The sequence below is a fragment of the Peromyscus maniculatus genome, chromosome 2 (assembly GCF_049852395.1).
Source record: "Peromyscus maniculatus bairdii isolate BWxNUB_F1_BW_parent chromosome 2, HU_Pman_BW_mat_3.1, whole genome shotgun sequence".
Classification (NCBI taxonomy): domain Eukaryota; kingdom Metazoa; phylum Chordata; class Mammalia; order Rodentia; family Cricetidae; genus Peromyscus; species Peromyscus maniculatus.
The window spans coordinates 83,698,068-83,713,827 of record NC_134853.1 but is presented as its reverse complement, the minus strand read 5'-3'; the positions used below and the strand labels follow the sequence as shown (position 1 = coordinate 83,713,827).

The window sequence follows — 15,760 nt, the reverse complement described above, 5'->3', positions numbered from 1 at the left end:
GAATTCTATTAATGTAGATTAGTTTTACCTGTTTTTGCACCTTATATGAATGGATTCATAGATCATAAGCTCTCTGGTGTATGGCAGTTTTTTTATTTAGCAAAATGAATTTTTTAGACTTATCTATGTTGCATAGTAGTTCTGTTTAGTTAGTAGTCCATCTTCATTTATGTGTATTTTATTGTGTCTTAAAGTCTGTTCTCATGTTGATGGGCACCTGAGTTCTTTCCAGTTTGGGAATATTACAAATAAAGCTTCTGAGAAGGGGTGTGTGTGTGTGTGTGTGTGTGTAGGATACTGTTATATATATCTCTTCCAAGCCCAGGAATAGAAGTGCAGGGTGATAAGACATGTATGTATCTCAGAAACTGCTAATATTGTTTGGATTTTGAATGTTCCCCAAATGTCTGTATGTTAAAGGCTCACTGTGCAGGGTAGCATTTTGGGGAATTAATAGAATCTATTAGGAGGTTTAGTCTCCAGAGGTTTTAGGTTTCCGTGAGATTGTGGGATGTTGGCACTCTCCTCTTTCCCTTTGCTTTCTGGCCTTAAGGTGAACCGTTTGTCTATCATGAACACACTGCCATTTCTACCTGGCATTCTCATTAGAGGCCCAAGCAGTAGTCCATCTGCTTGATCTTAGACTAGAACCTCCAGAACTATGAGCTGAACAAACGTCTTGTGTAAGTTAGTTGTCTCAAGTATTTCATTATACTGATGAAGCGCCTGCTTATGAACTGTAGAGCCGTTTTCTGCTCATGAACTGTTTTCTAAAATATATGTACTTCACACAGCCTGCTTTATATTGGAGGTCACATCTGTGGCCATACTACCTTGAATGTGCCTGATCGCCTGGTCTCATCTATAGAGCTCAGGTTGTCTTTCATCCTTTGCAACCCTTGGTATACTGGTTTTTACTTTCACGTGCTTTAAAGGGCATAGTTGAATGACTAGTGTCAGTAGTATTTCAGTACACTTGCAGTTTTGTTTTTTGTTCTTTGTTTTTTCGAGACAGGGTTTCTCTGTATAACAGCCCTGGCTGTCCTGGAACTTGCTTTCTAGGCCAGGCTGGCCTCAAACTAACTGAGATTCGCCTGGCTCTGCCTCCCAAGTGCTGGGATTAAAGGCATGTGCCGCCACTACAGTTTTGTTATTGATTTGACGATTGGTTAGTGGTATTTATTAGCACCCTTTTTATGTGCTGTCTAGTGGTTCATTTTTTGGGAGGGATGCCTGTTAAACCTTTTTAAAAAAATTTTTTTTAAGGTTTCATATGAGTGTTGATTGTGTGCATGTGTGTGTGTACCACATGCATACCGGGTGCCTTTGGAGGCCAGAAGAGGGCATCTGATCCTCTAGAATTAAAGTTGCAGAAAGTTGTGAACCTGTGTTGGTACTGGAAGTTGAACCCCAGAGTAATAAGTGTTCAAACCCTGAGCCATCTTTCCAGGCCATCTGTTAAGTCTTTAATGTTTCATTTTGTGTCTCTAACCCCGCCACCCAAGAGTTTCTCTGTGTAGCTGTCCTGGAATTAGTTCTGCTTCCTGAGTGTTAGAATTAAAGTTGTGTGTCACCACCACAATCACCATCACCACTGGCTCTTCAATGTTTCTTATAGACAAAATGTAGCTTTTAAAAATCATATTTACTTATGTACTTAGGTAATTGTGTGTGCATGTGCCACAGCATGTGAGTGGAGGTCAGAAGCATCCTGCTGGAGTTGATGTCACCTTCCAGTCTGTTAAAGTTACAGTACTTCCCCCCTTCTTCCCTCCAGCCCTTCCCATGCATTCCTTTTTGTTTTCTCTCAGATTTATGGGCTATAATGGGTTTTTGTTGTTGTTGTTGTTGTTGTTTGTTTTTCAAGACAGGGTTTCTCCTGTAGTTTTGGTACCTATCCTGGATCTCGCTATGTACACAGAAGAAGGCACCAGATCTCACTACAGATGGTTGGGAGCCACCATGTGGTTGCTGGGAATTGAACTCAGGACCTCTGGAAGAGCAGCCAGCATTCTTTACCTCTGAGCCATCTCTCCAGCCCTATAATTGGAATTTCTAAGTACAATCTATTCTTTTGTTACTACTTGTAATTCATTTCTTCTTTGCCTTCCACCCTTTTCTCCCTTTTCTCCCTTTTGTCTTTCTTCCACTTTCTAGCCCCAGTAGCCTGGAGTGCGGTTCTTGTTGCACCTTCCCGAGTGCAGGCCTTTTAGCACCGTGGTCTGCTTGTTGCTTTTATTTGGTCACAGGAAAATAGTCTCAGGAGATTCCTTTGGATGAAAATTGAGACTTCTTTAACAAACTAATACAGGAATTGGCAAACTCAGGCCAAAGAGCTAAGTAGAGCTCACTGTCATCTGTTTTTATATGCCTTGCAAGCTAAGATAGTTTTTAGACACTGAGTGTTTAAAAAATAAGATTAATATTTCATGACAGGAGAAAAATAGGTGAATTTCAAATTTTAGTGTCTTGTGTTTTGCTGGAACAGAATGGCTCATTTCTGTGTTGTATGTGGTTATCTTTTGTTCATGCAGCAGCATAGTTAAATAGTTGGTCCAAGACTCTTATTATCTGGCCCTTGATAGATAAGCTTACCAACTTGATACAATATCTGTGGTATGCTGCCTTCTTTGTACATGGGAGATAAATATTCTACCACTTAGTTAGAACTGAAGACCAAAATGTCTGCATTTTGTAAATGGTCATGCCTCGCTGGGTATCTGAAGATGCTGAAGATATTGAAGAGTATCTGTTAGCACAGGTTATTGACTGTCTCATTTGTTTTCTCTTGATCTGTCTATCTAAACACACACACACACACACACACACTGGTTGGTTGGTTGGTTTTTTGAGACAGGATTTCACTGTGTCGTGTCCCTCGGTGTCTAGAATTCTCTTTGTAGACCATGCTCACCTTGAAATCATAGAAATCCGTGTGCTTCTATTTCCCCAAGTGCTGGGATTAAAGGTGTGCACCAACCGCCATGCTGGGTCCTTTTGTCATATTTTGTATCTTCAGTTTGTTAGTCTTTAAGGATTTATTAAAAATTTTAAATATGCTGTTGATTTTCATCTTTCTTTTTTTTTCTTTTGGTTTTACTTTTTTTTAGTTTTTTCTTTTATTTTACAATACCATTCAGTTCTACATAACAGCCACAGATTCCCTTGTTCTCCCCCTTCCTGCCCCCCTCCCTTCCCCCCCAGCCCACCCCCCCATTCCCACCACCTCCAGATCAAGGACACCCCCGAGGACTGAGATCGACCTGATAGACTCAGTCCAGGCAGGTCCAGTCCCCTCCTCCCAGATTGAGCCAAGCGTCCCTGTATAAGTCCCAGGTTTCAAACAGCTATCTCATGCAGCGAGCCCAGGACCTGGTACCACTGCCTAGATGCCTCCCAAACAGATCAAGCCAATCAACTGTCGATTTTCATCTTCCTATATTTCATTGGCTTTGCTTTCTTTGGGTTTCAATTTTACTTTTTGATGGTAAATGCTTTAACAAGATATCTCATTATTTTTATGTGTTGGTGAGTGTGAACATACATGTGCCTATGTGAGAGTTTGTGTCTTCATTAGTCCCTCTCTATCTTGTGTGTATGTGGTATGTATGTGTGCCCATGTGCATGACTTTGAATGATGGTCGGAGATTAATATCTGTTGGGTTTCTTCCCCAATTGCTTTCCACTATTCATTCATTCATTATTTATTTTTTATTTATTGGTTTTTCGAGGCATGGTTTCTCTGTGTAGTCCTGGAACTCACTCTAGACCAGGCTGGCCTTGAACTTGGAGATACACCTGCCTCTGCCTCCCAGGTGCCCACTTATTTTTCAATTTTAATTTATTTTGTGTGTGTGTGTGTGTGTGTGTGTGTGTGTGTGTGTGTGTGCGCGCGCGCTATGCCTGTGTACCCACGCACTTACATATGTGGAGGTCAGAGGATAACTTTGGAGTTGTTTAATGCTTCCTTCCTTTATGTGTATTCTGGGTTGCCAGGCTTGTGAGGCCAACACCTTGACCATCTGAGCCATCTCTTTAGCCCCACGATGGCAGGGTCTTGTGCTGAACCTGGAATTTACTGACTGCTGTTGTGTGGACTGCTGGTCAGGAAGCCCCAGGGATCCATCTGTTTCTACCTCTTCAGCAGAGGGAAGAAGTAGAGTACTGTACTAGGCCCTTTCTATTGATGCTGAAGATCTAAACTCAGATTTTCATGACTGCATCACACACCTTACTAGCTGAACCATTTTTTTAAAGAAATTATTATTTTTTGTTATTTTTGTTTGCATATATCTATGTGCACTAGGTAGATATTCATGGAGGCTAGATTCTCTAGAACTTGAATTACACAGGGTTGTAAGCTGCCATGTGAGTGCTGGGACTTGAACCCAGGACCTCTGGAAGAGCAACCTGTGCTCCTAACTGTGGAGCCATCTCTCCAGTTCTCATTTCTGTCTTTCTTGAATTCCCTGTTGGCATTGGTTTTCTCTTTTGACTTGATGATTCCCCCCCCCCTCAAAAAAAAGTGGATGTGTATTTGTATGGCAAGTCTTCTAAGGTTTTGTATACTTGAGGGTCTTTTTAAGCAAGAAAATGTATTTTAAAAGCTTTCTTCAAACACCTTTCACTGAGACTGGTTCTTCAGCCTCAGTCTGTAGCCATTTGTCTATGTCACCCTCACATACAATATGTGGAGTTATCCTGCTTTCTTGGGGTTGTTTCTTTTGGTGTCTTAATTTCTGGAACTCATATATTCCTCTAGCTTTTGTAAATATCCAGTTAAATTTGGGCATGAGAGCAAGCTTTCATATTAATTTCATGCTACAGACCAAAGGCCAACTGGTCAGCTAGCACCATGAGTATGAAAGATCATCACCTAGATGAGCCCTTCTGTCATGAGATTTCAGAACTTCGTGCATGAGGACATGATTCTGAAGCACCCAGGAAGGAAGAAGTCAGTTTTAAGTAAGTGAAGGTCTGATTAGACTAAAGGTCTCACTGGCAACTTAGCAACCACACTACATGCTCCATGAACACACTATCATTTTCTTGAGAAAATAAGTTTAACCCAGTACTGTGAGTCAAATGATCCTGTTTATCGGTGGAGTTCTCACATAGGCATGAGCCTATAAACTTTGCTGTGCCGATGGCCATTTAGTCATTTAGGGTGCACCTAAGCAAAATGAAGAAGTAAACTAAGAACAAGGAAAAAAGGTTTTAAAAAATGATGAGCCATCCCAGAAGAGCAGAGAAAAGACTTTGGTAGACAACTGCCTAAGAATGCTTAGAAAGCTGGCATTCTAGATTTGTACAAGGAGAGATCCTGGTGGGATGAATACTGTCATAGCTTGAAACAAAAGTGGGTATGATATAGGACAAGAGTATAAACGAAACCAAAGTTAAGGTCATTAAAGATGTGATGGAAATTTAAACAAGCAGGGTGAGAAAATTATGGTTGTTAACGGACCAAATTAGACTATGACACGATTTTGTGCAGTTAATAGGACTGTAATAATGCACTTGACCTTAAATCTAGGGAGCATTTTTTTGTCTTCATGTAGCTGTAAGGTTGTGACATTGGACCATAGAATAGAAAATGAACTGTATCAGGACTGTGATTCCTTAATAATAATGACATAGTTATAAAAGTGCTATTTCTTGATTTTCAACTTTGAGTCAGCCTTTTATTCACCACAGGAATGGACAGATCCCAGTATGCTGTGATCACAGGGAGAATGTGACAATTATAATAACAAAAGGGATAAACTAGTGGAAAGGGGCAGGGCAATTGCTACCTCTAACAGCTTTGTTTTTCACAATGAGACTCAAGAGTAATGTTGAATTACAAATAAGCCATAAAGATACATTGTTAAAGTTCAAAGGTGTGCTAGGGCACACCTGTTCTCCTATAATTTGGGAGGCAAAGGCAAGAGGACTGTCAGGTTGAGAATCGCCAGCCTGTATAGAAAGTTCCACAGCAAGACCCTATCTCAAAAAATTTTTTTCCACGAAATGTGTGAAGACTTTCCAAATATCAGGAAAGAGATGGGTATCTAGATCTAATAGGTTCAAAGTGTTGTGCCCAGATCGTGACCCCCAGAGAGACCACCAAAGATGAGCAAGCCGGAATGCAAAAGCAAGGTTTAATCGTGGATATCCAAAAGCAATACAAGCCTAGGCAGGGACTTCGTCCAATACATCCAACGCAGTGGAGGCTGGAGGAAGCACCCACCTGTCTGCAAGCTCAGTTTTTAAAGGGAAAAGTCACAAGGTTACATCATTTAGGGGTGCTGGTACGGGTACAATTCTGATTGGCTCGCTTCTAGGGACTTCTAGAAATTACTTCTAAGGGAGTGGTTGCCCGCCACCATTTCTCATTGGCTGCCCTCAGGTGGGGGCATTTCTGTGGTCAGTTACCCTGGAAACCAGGGAGAGGACATTCCATAGTCTGGCAGGCATTACCTCGTGACTATCTTGTGGCTCTGTACTTTTATACTTCCTGGTTTCTGGAATCTGAACTGACTGGTCTCAGTAACTTCTGGCCTGTTCCAGTAACTTATGGCCTGTAGCTAAAAGGAGCAGTCTTAGGCCTTTAGTTTTGGGGTGAGAGCATTTTGGTCTTATTTTGGTTCCACATTTCCCCCTTCTCATGTGCCTAATGGAACCCAATCATGGGTTTTGGACAGTTAGCTCCTAAGTATCCCTCTCTAATAATGGCCATGTATAGTTAGCCATCTTGTCTCTATGCCAGGGAGTTTTCTTTTGACCCAGCATTTCAGCCTTTTCTGAACAGGGAATATGGGTGATGTATTCTCTTCTGGAACTGCTTCGAGCTGGCATTGGGGCGCTGCTTTCAGGGGCCCCAAAAGGCTGAAAAGCTGGTCAAAGACTGGGCAAGGGGGCATTTGTCAGAAGCATGTAGCTGCCTGACTCCATAGGGACAGGGAAGAACCATCTGGAGCAGTGGAGTCAGCAACTGAAACTTGGAGGTGACTGCCAGCCAAGTGGAAATCTGTTGAGACAAATTTAAACTAGGAACAGAAGTTAAAATTTATGAACTTATTTGGAACCCTTAGGTCCATACCCTTAGTAATGGGAAAACCAGTAGTCCCAAGACCAGGAGAGAGGAAAAAATACCATCTTTAGGAATACTTATCTGGGGTCCTTTCAACTTCTGTGAAGTGGGTCTAGGTTTTTATAACTCTTTTGATCCTTTGAGGCCTACTTACAAAATGACATAAAAAGTTTTAGATTCATTAGTATTACCAATCTGCACTGAAATCCATATTGTCTGTAAAACAGCAGAAGTGGACTCAAGCCTTTGAGTCCCAACAAGAACTACAGATTTGGGTTAAAAGCTTGTGCATTTTCCTTCTGTCCAGAAAGCCAGGTATAAATTGGACAGAGATTTTTGGCCTGGTGAGAGGCACTTTTAGGTTTACATTTATACATATTTAGATGACATCTAAAACAAATCCAAAATATTGAGCTTGTGACTGAACAGTAAGTAGTCATTGCTCTACCAGCTCATCAGGACTCCTAAATGTTAAGCTCTGAACCATAGAACAGGAGAGTAATCTGAAACTTATCTCATTTTGGACTCATATCTGAACCTTTATGACTTACTTAAACTTTTATATCTTAGAACATTTTCCTAAAAGTGAGCTAACAAGCCAGCTATGGCCTTGCAGAAGGATCTGGTTGATGCTGCCATGCTGACAAAGTTAGAGCTAGCCTGGCCATCAGTACTGTCAGAGATCTGAGAAGGATAAACTATATCTGAGTGCAGACCAAGAAGCTTCCAATCCTATAAATTACAGGGATCAATCCCTACCCAGGTCTCCATATGTTGAAGGCACCAGTCAGAACAGCATCAATCTTCTTCCGCCATCAGGTCCATAAGGCAGAGTATTTTTCCTGTGGAATCGGGACATGGAAGACTGACCTTGATCACGCAAAAGGGTGCAATCAATTCCAGTGTCCTACTGCTTGTCCACAGTCTGGGCTGGGTCCTGGCGGCAGGCGTTGCATTGGGGCATCTTGCCCTGTAGTCAGCGTTGTCATATTTCAGGCAGAGACGTTGTGGTGCCTCATATGTAATCTTCTTCGGAGACCTTGGGTCACTGCTAGGATCTGGAAGCCTGTCTGATATAGTAAGCTTTTAGATCAACATTTAAATGCCATATTCTGTAGATCTCTGAAGTATGAGGGCTGTCCAGGTATATCTGAATAGACAAACTTTGTTTCTAATTACTTGTTTCAAGCTCAACCCTAAAAACATATGCAAGGGACTGAGTAAATGAGTAAACTTACATCAGTACTTACTTACCCTGACTACAATTAAAAACTTGATTACTTATGACTGACTATTTATGTTCTCTAACAGTCTACAATAAGTAGCCTAAAAACAATGCTTTTAAGTTGAAGCTCTTCTAGCATCAAATACAGGTTCAGTAAAGAAACCAAAACAAAATATCATTATACAACATTCTTAAGCCTGAACATACCTTGGGTAAGAAGAAACATTTTTTTAAGCCATTGGTTTATAACTATAAAAACTGTTCTTAAAAGACTGAGATCTCTCAAATGTCTTCCACCACTGCAACTAGACTCTTTTTGGAACTCTAGTCCTGCCATACATTTGCAAACCTCAGCTGTTTCCTATGGTTCCTTTATGTTGCAAAGTTTGGCTGCCAGAGCAAGGTATATTCCTGTGAACAAAAGCATTGATGTGCAGCTTTAATATTAATCAAATACCTTATTTATTAAACATATGTTGCCATCTATTTAAGTTCTCTAGAAACTTGCTGTTGAACACTTGGTAAAGACATAAGTATTAGGTGTTAACCCGAGTAGATCTTTATAACCTTAGTAAAAGATGGCTGCCAGCCACATGGCTGCCCATGAGTTCACCAGACAAGATGGAGGGAGCCACGTGGTTGCTGTTTAAAGCTCATTTTTCTAAACAATAATTACTTGCACACATACACACAGTTGGATCCAAGTTACACACATACATACATACAGTTAAAGCTTGCTTACATTTTCAAGTCACATACCTGTATACATACACACAAGCAGTTTGCAGAATCATTAGCCATTCTTAAGATGAAAACCAATAAGAATTAACTTTCAAATTCAGTATTTGCAGGTATAAGAAACCATAACAAACAGTTTACATCACATCCCCTCTGACCTTCTACAACCTTCCATGTACCCTCAGTCCGTTCCTTTGATCCCTCAGACATTTACTCCAGACAAATTCCGCTTTTTCTTTTCTTTTAAAACAGAAACTCTTACCAAAGTCTTTCTTGTGATTTCCCTCAGTACTCTAGAATATATTGTAAAGTTACAATATTTTAAACAAGAACAGAAATACATGCACATATCATAACAAGAACAACTCTCAATTTGCATCAGCACTGTACCGCGACAAGAAACTGTTGGTGACATTCCATTCTTGGAGCCAGACCTTGATCAGGTTTTAGCCCCAGGGCAGGTCTTGGGAGCCCCACCCAACAGCATGGAGGAGAACGGGGAAGACATGCACCATGGAGACAAAAGATTGCTGTTAACCTCAGACCCTCAAGTACATGAGAATGGCAGACTGAAAGTGACTCCATGCCCTGGCTGGGCCCACAGACCTGTAGGCCACTCCTCAGCTGTGACCCTGGAGGGGCAGTTAGTTCTCCACCAGCCCCCACACTGAGCTCCTTGAGGCTCCTGCTGGCTCCCACCATCTCTGCCCCATGTCCACACAGGAGCCCAAACAGAACCTGCTGGCCGTATCTGGGCCCCACAGTGCTCACAGCCCGCTCTAGCACAAAGCCATGCCTAGTTCCCATGCAGCCAAGCCTCTACTCCATAGCTTTTTGAGCAAGCTGGGGCCCGAACCCGCTGTATCTAGGCCCCGTGATGCTCATGGGCCGCCTAGCCCTCTCAGCGGCGCCCTGGGTCCCTGAAGTAGCAGCTGTGCAGCCGCTGCCTGCCGGCTGCTGCCTGCTGCCTGTGCTCTGGTCAGAGAGAGCGAGGAAGCAATGTTAGGTTAGTCTGTGCCAGTTCAACCACCGAAGGGGTCTCCATCCCTTCGGCTGGCAATCGGCCCACAAGTCCCAATGCACACACAAGCTCAGGCATAAAACACTCACACATGTGGCCACAGTTCTCACACATTTAACAAATCACACTGACGAACAAGATAGGCAGACAAAAAGGAAGAACAAGGGCCCTACAGATGGTCCAGGCAGATGAGAGTCCGGAGAGGGAGCCTCGATAATGCCAAAGACCTACAGATGGGACAGGGACAATTCAACAGAGTCTCCCGATCCCCAGATGGATCCAAACAGACGGACCCCTCACGGGCATCTCCCGATCCCCAGACGGATCCAAACAGACGGACCCCTCACGGGCATCCTAACAGACGGACCCCTCTCAGGCGTCCTATGACGGGGGGACCTGTAAGGACCCCCGCGTCCTGATGAGGGGTTGGAACGTCTTCCAACTCCTCCAGCGTCACCTTACAGGCGCGTCCGCCAAGGTGAGCCTGTCAGATTCAACCGCCGGCTTCGGATAAGAGAATGAAAGTAACAGGAAAACACAGACAAGAAAATGGAGCGCTCTTACCGATCGGTGCAGATGGACCTCCGGAGCTCTTAGGTGTCCCAGCGGGGGGTCTCTGGGGATCCCGGAGAGCCCCCAAATGTTGTGCCCAGATCGTGACCCCCAGAGAGACCACCAAAGATGAGCAAGCCGGAATGCAAAAGCAAGGTTTAATCGTGGATATCCAAAAGCAATACAAGCCTAGGCAGGGACTTCGTCCAATACATCCAACGCAGTGGAGGCTGGAGGAAGCACCCACCTGTCTGCAAGCTCAGTTTTTAAAGGGAAAAGTCACAAGGTTACATCATTTAGGGGTGCTGGTACGGGTACAATTCTGATTGGCTCGCTTCTAGGGACTTCTAGAAATTACTTCTAAGGGAGTGGTTGCCCGCCACCATTTCTCATTGGCTGCCCTCAGGTGGGGGCATTTCTGTGGTCAGTTACCCTGGAAACCAGGGAGAGGACATTCCATAGTCTGGCAGGCATTACCTCGTGACTATCTTGTGGCTCTGTACTTTTATACTTCCTGGTTTCTGGAATCTGAACTGACTGGTCTCAGTAACTTCTGGCCTGTTCCAGTAACTTATGGCCTGTAGCTAAAAGGAGCAGTCTTAGGCCTTTAGTTTTGGGGTGAGAGCATTTTGGTCTTATTTTGGTTCCACAAAAGGAGTCCATAGATTTGGCCTTTCTTTCTTTCTTTCTTTCTTTCTTTCTTTCTTTCTTTCTTTCTTTCTTTCTTTCTTTCTTTCTTTCTTTCTTTCTTTCTTTCTTTCTTTCTTTCTTTTTTTAAATCCTCTCTGAGGCTTATAGTGAATCCATCAAAAGTGTGAGATTTCCAAAAATAGCAAGAAAAAAGGTGTCAAGTTAGCCTGTGCATGTACGCTTAGTGGTAGAGCACTTGCCTGGCGTGCACAAAGAACTGAGTTTGATCCCATCACACACACCCCCCCCATACACACACACAGGATCCAGTTTGATCCCATCACCCCCCCCCCATACACACACACAGGATCCAGTTTGATCCCATCACCCCCCAAAAAACAAAACAAAACAAAACAAAAAAAAAAACAACAACAAAAAATATAATAAAGGGAAGTGCTGTTAAACTTCCAATAGATGTCTCTGGAGAAATCATATAGGCCAGAATCAAGTGGATGTTATATAATCAAAGTCCTGGGGTGGGGTGGGGAGGAGCAACCAAGACTACTGTCCCTCCTAGAGTTATTCTTTAGAATTGATGAAGGCATACTTTCCAAGACAAGAAAAGCCAAAGGCATTTACTACTACTAGAGTAGCTGTAGTAAATGAAGATGTAAAAAAGTATGAAATGAAGCTTGAAAGAATCAGTTAGAGAAAACCACCAAGTAACACAGGATACAAAACAACCAAAAGTATTTTAACAGAATAGCAAGGTTTTTTTTTTTGTTTTTTTGTTTTTTTGGTTTTTTTTTGGTCTTTTTGGAGACAGAGTTTCTCTATGTATCCCTGGCTGTCCTGGAACTCACTCTGTATACCAAGCTGGCCTCAAACTCAAGAGGGATCTACTGGCATGTGCTACTATCCCCAGCAAGAACACACTTTATTAGTAATAACTAATGTAAATGTATTTAGTTATTCAGCTAAAAAACTGGAAAAAATGGCGGAATAAAGAAAACATGTGGGATCAGTTCATATGCTGCCTATGAGAAACCCAGTTCATTAGTGAAGACACATAAAAACTGAAAATGAGGCCGGGCGGTGGTGGCGCACACCTTTAATCCCAGCACTCGGGAGGCAGAAGCAGGCGGATCTCTGAGTTCGAGGCCAGCCTGGACTACCAAGTGAGTCCCAGGAAAGGCGCAAAGCTCCACAGAGAAACCCTGTCTCGAAAAACCAAAAAAAAAAAAAACAAAAAAACCAAAAAAAAAAAAAACTGAAAAGATCAAAAAGGATTCTCCACAAGCAGAAACCAAAAGTGAGTAGAGAAAATACACATTAAATAAAAAGACTGAAAAGAGGTTACTCTATAATGATGAAGGGATGGATAGTTTAGCAGGCTAGAATAATAGTTACAAGTATGTGTTTGATTCTAGAGCCACTCCTTTATATAAAGCAGACATTACTAGATGTAAAAGGAGAGTAGGCTCTAATGCAGTGTTGTTTGAGACTTTATCTCATGTTCATTTTTAGAAAGAAATCACCAGGGAAGCATCAGAGCTAAGAGTATACTATAGAATAAGTGGATCTGACAAACATTTACATAATACGCCACCCAGTAGCTACAGAATCTTTATTCTTCTGCATGTAGAATATTCTAACTAGACATAGGCTACAAGACAAATCTAGACTTAATAACTTGACATTAGAGGGTGTTTTCTCTGACAACAGCGAAATAAGTAAAATCAGGAGAACTCTAGAAATAGTAGAAATGAGCTTGGTGTTGGTGGTGCATGCCTTTAATCCCAGCACTCAGGAAGTAGAGTTCAAGATTTGCCTAGTCTACAATTCCAGGACAGCCAGGGTTACAAAGAGAAACCCTTTTCTAAAAAACCCAAATAAACCGCTGGGCGGTGGTGGCGCACGCCTTTAATCCCAGCACTTGGGAGGCAGAGGCAGGCGGATCTCTCTGAGTTCGAGGCCAGCCTAGTCTACAGAGTAAGTTCCAGGAAAGGCTCAAAGCTACACAGAGAAACCCTGTCTCGAACCCCTCCACCCCCCAAAAAACCCAAAAACAAGAAAACTGAAAAACCCAAATAAATAAAAATAAAAACAAAAGAAATCACAGAAATGTATGTACATCAAGTAATTTCTTTTGAATAATCAATGGGTCAAAGGAAAAATTAAATTTAAAAAACAAACTCTTGAAACAAATGAAAATGAAAATGTACTAAAACCAATGGGATATGGTTGTAGCAGTGCTAAGATGGAAACTTTAATAGACTATTATAGCATATGGAATTACATGGCTATAAATAATCCTAGTCCTCAAGAGGTAGCAATAGGAGGGTCGTGAGTTTGAGGCCAATTTAGGTCATATAACAAATAAGGTCTTGTGCCAGAAAGAAAAAGAAAATCAGACCAAAACAGATTTCAAAAATTAGTAGAAGGAAAGAAATGATAGTAATCAGAGCAGATGGAATCTTGGAGTGGGAGGTCCAAAATGCTCAAGCAAATAAAAGTACAATGAAGGGCTGGTTTATTTATTGTAATTGTAATATGTTTGCAAAACCTTTAGCTAGACTAACCAAAGAAAAAGACAGAAGACACAGATAAAAATATAAGAGGTGAATAAACAGATATTACAGTCAATAATACCACCAAAATTGAAAGGAACAGTAGAGACTATTCTGTAGAATTTCATACTAGCTAACTGGGACCAGGACACATTTGTTTATAGATATGTATTACCTTTCAGAATCAAATCAGGAAGACATAGAAATCCAGAAAGTCAAATATCAAACAAGTTCGAATCAAGGGTAAAATTCTAACAAAAACCCAGGACTGTTTTACTGAGGGGGGAGGGAAGAGAGGGGAAGAGAGAACTTGTACATGTGTACACACATGCTTGTGGAGACCATAGGTAAAATTAGGATGTTCCTCATTTGTTTCCTGACTGTATTTCTTGAAATAGGGTCTGAAGCTTGCCCATTTGCTAGATTGGCCGGCTAGCAAGTGTCAGAGATCCTCCTGTCTCCACCACCCAAGCACTAGGATTATAGGTGTGCACTAGACTTGATGTGTTGGGAATCCAGACTTAATTGTGTCCTCATCCTTGTGTGTCAAACACTTTATGGACAGGGTTACCTTCTAAGTAAGTTTACCAAATAGTTAACACTATTTCTGAAAGTGTTCCAAAGTATTATAATAGTGGGAACCAGCCAGGCAGTGGTGGCAAACGCCTTTAATCCCTGCACTCAGGAGGCAGAGGCAGGCAGATGTCTGAGTTCAAGTGCAGCCAGGGATACACAGAGAAACCCTGTCTTGAAAACATAGAACAAACAAACAATGGGAACCATCTTATGAGGCTAGCATTTCCCTGATACCAAAGACAAAGACCTATCAAAAAAGGAAACTATAAACCAGTATGTGTGATAAAGAGATGCAAAAATTGTCAACAAAACTTTAACAAATCTAGCTCAGCCATACATTAATATTGTACCTGCGAATAAAACGGTGTTAATTCCAGAGATGTAAGGATGTCTCAGTGTGCACAAATTGATAAATGTGGCATATGACATAAGCTGAGTGAATAATAACAACAGCAACCAAAAAGAAATTAGTAAAATTTAACATTAGATCATGATAAAACAGTCTTTTAAACATTAGGTAGAGAAGTAGTGCAACTTACCACAGTAAGGATGGTATATGAAAGTCACACATAGCCAGTATCATTGGATGGAGGAAAGCGGAAATTGCTGTTTATAAGGTTAGGAACAAAGCCTTTTATCTCAGCACTTGGGAGGTATAGGCAGGTAGATCTCTGTTGTGGAATATTTGTTTAACTATGAAAGATTTGTTTAATTATGTAAAGATGTGTTGCTGTTTTACCTTGCCTGCCTAAGTAAGGCTCCTGATTGGCCTAATAAAAAGCTGAACAGCCAGTATCGAGGGAGGGGGTATAGTTGGTACTTTCAGGCAGAGAGAGTAAGACAGACCTGGAATTTAGGCTTGGGGGATGTAGGGGGAGGGGAGAAAGAAACAGATGAGATGCCAGGGGCCAGCCAGCCATGGAGGAAGCAGGAAAGTGGAACATAAAGAATGAAAGGCAAAAAGCCCTGAGGCAAAATATAGATGAATAAGAAACAGGTTAAATTAAGTTAATGGGACAAGCCTAAGCTAAGGCCAAGCATTCACAATTAATAGTAAGTCTCTGTGTCTTTATTTGGGAGCTGGTTGGTGCCCCAAAGAAAAATCCAACTACAAATCTCTTGAGTTGGAGAAGCTGGTTCTAGAACAGCCAAGGCTACGGAAAGAAACCCGGTCTTGAAAAACAAACAAAAAAATTAGCAGCAAGACAAGGATGTCAGTTATCCAACACTGTTCAATATAGTATTGGAAATCATACCCAGGGCAGTAAGATGAGTGGAACAGATATAGGCCATCCACATAGGAAGAAGGACGTCAAATCAACAACATCAGACAACATGATATAGTATGGAAGAAAACTTACAGACTACCAACA

The 15,760-nt window shown here is 41.7% G+C and overlaps 1 protein-coding gene across 5 annotated transcripts in view; it reads left to right on the top strand.

Moving 5' to 3' along the window:
• The window catches only part of Ptbp3 (polypyrimidine tract binding protein 3), a 119,267-nt gene that overhangs the window by 36,138 nt on the left and 67,369 nt on the right, over positions 1-15,760 (top strand). The gene's annotated exons all lie outside the window — the stretch shown is intronic.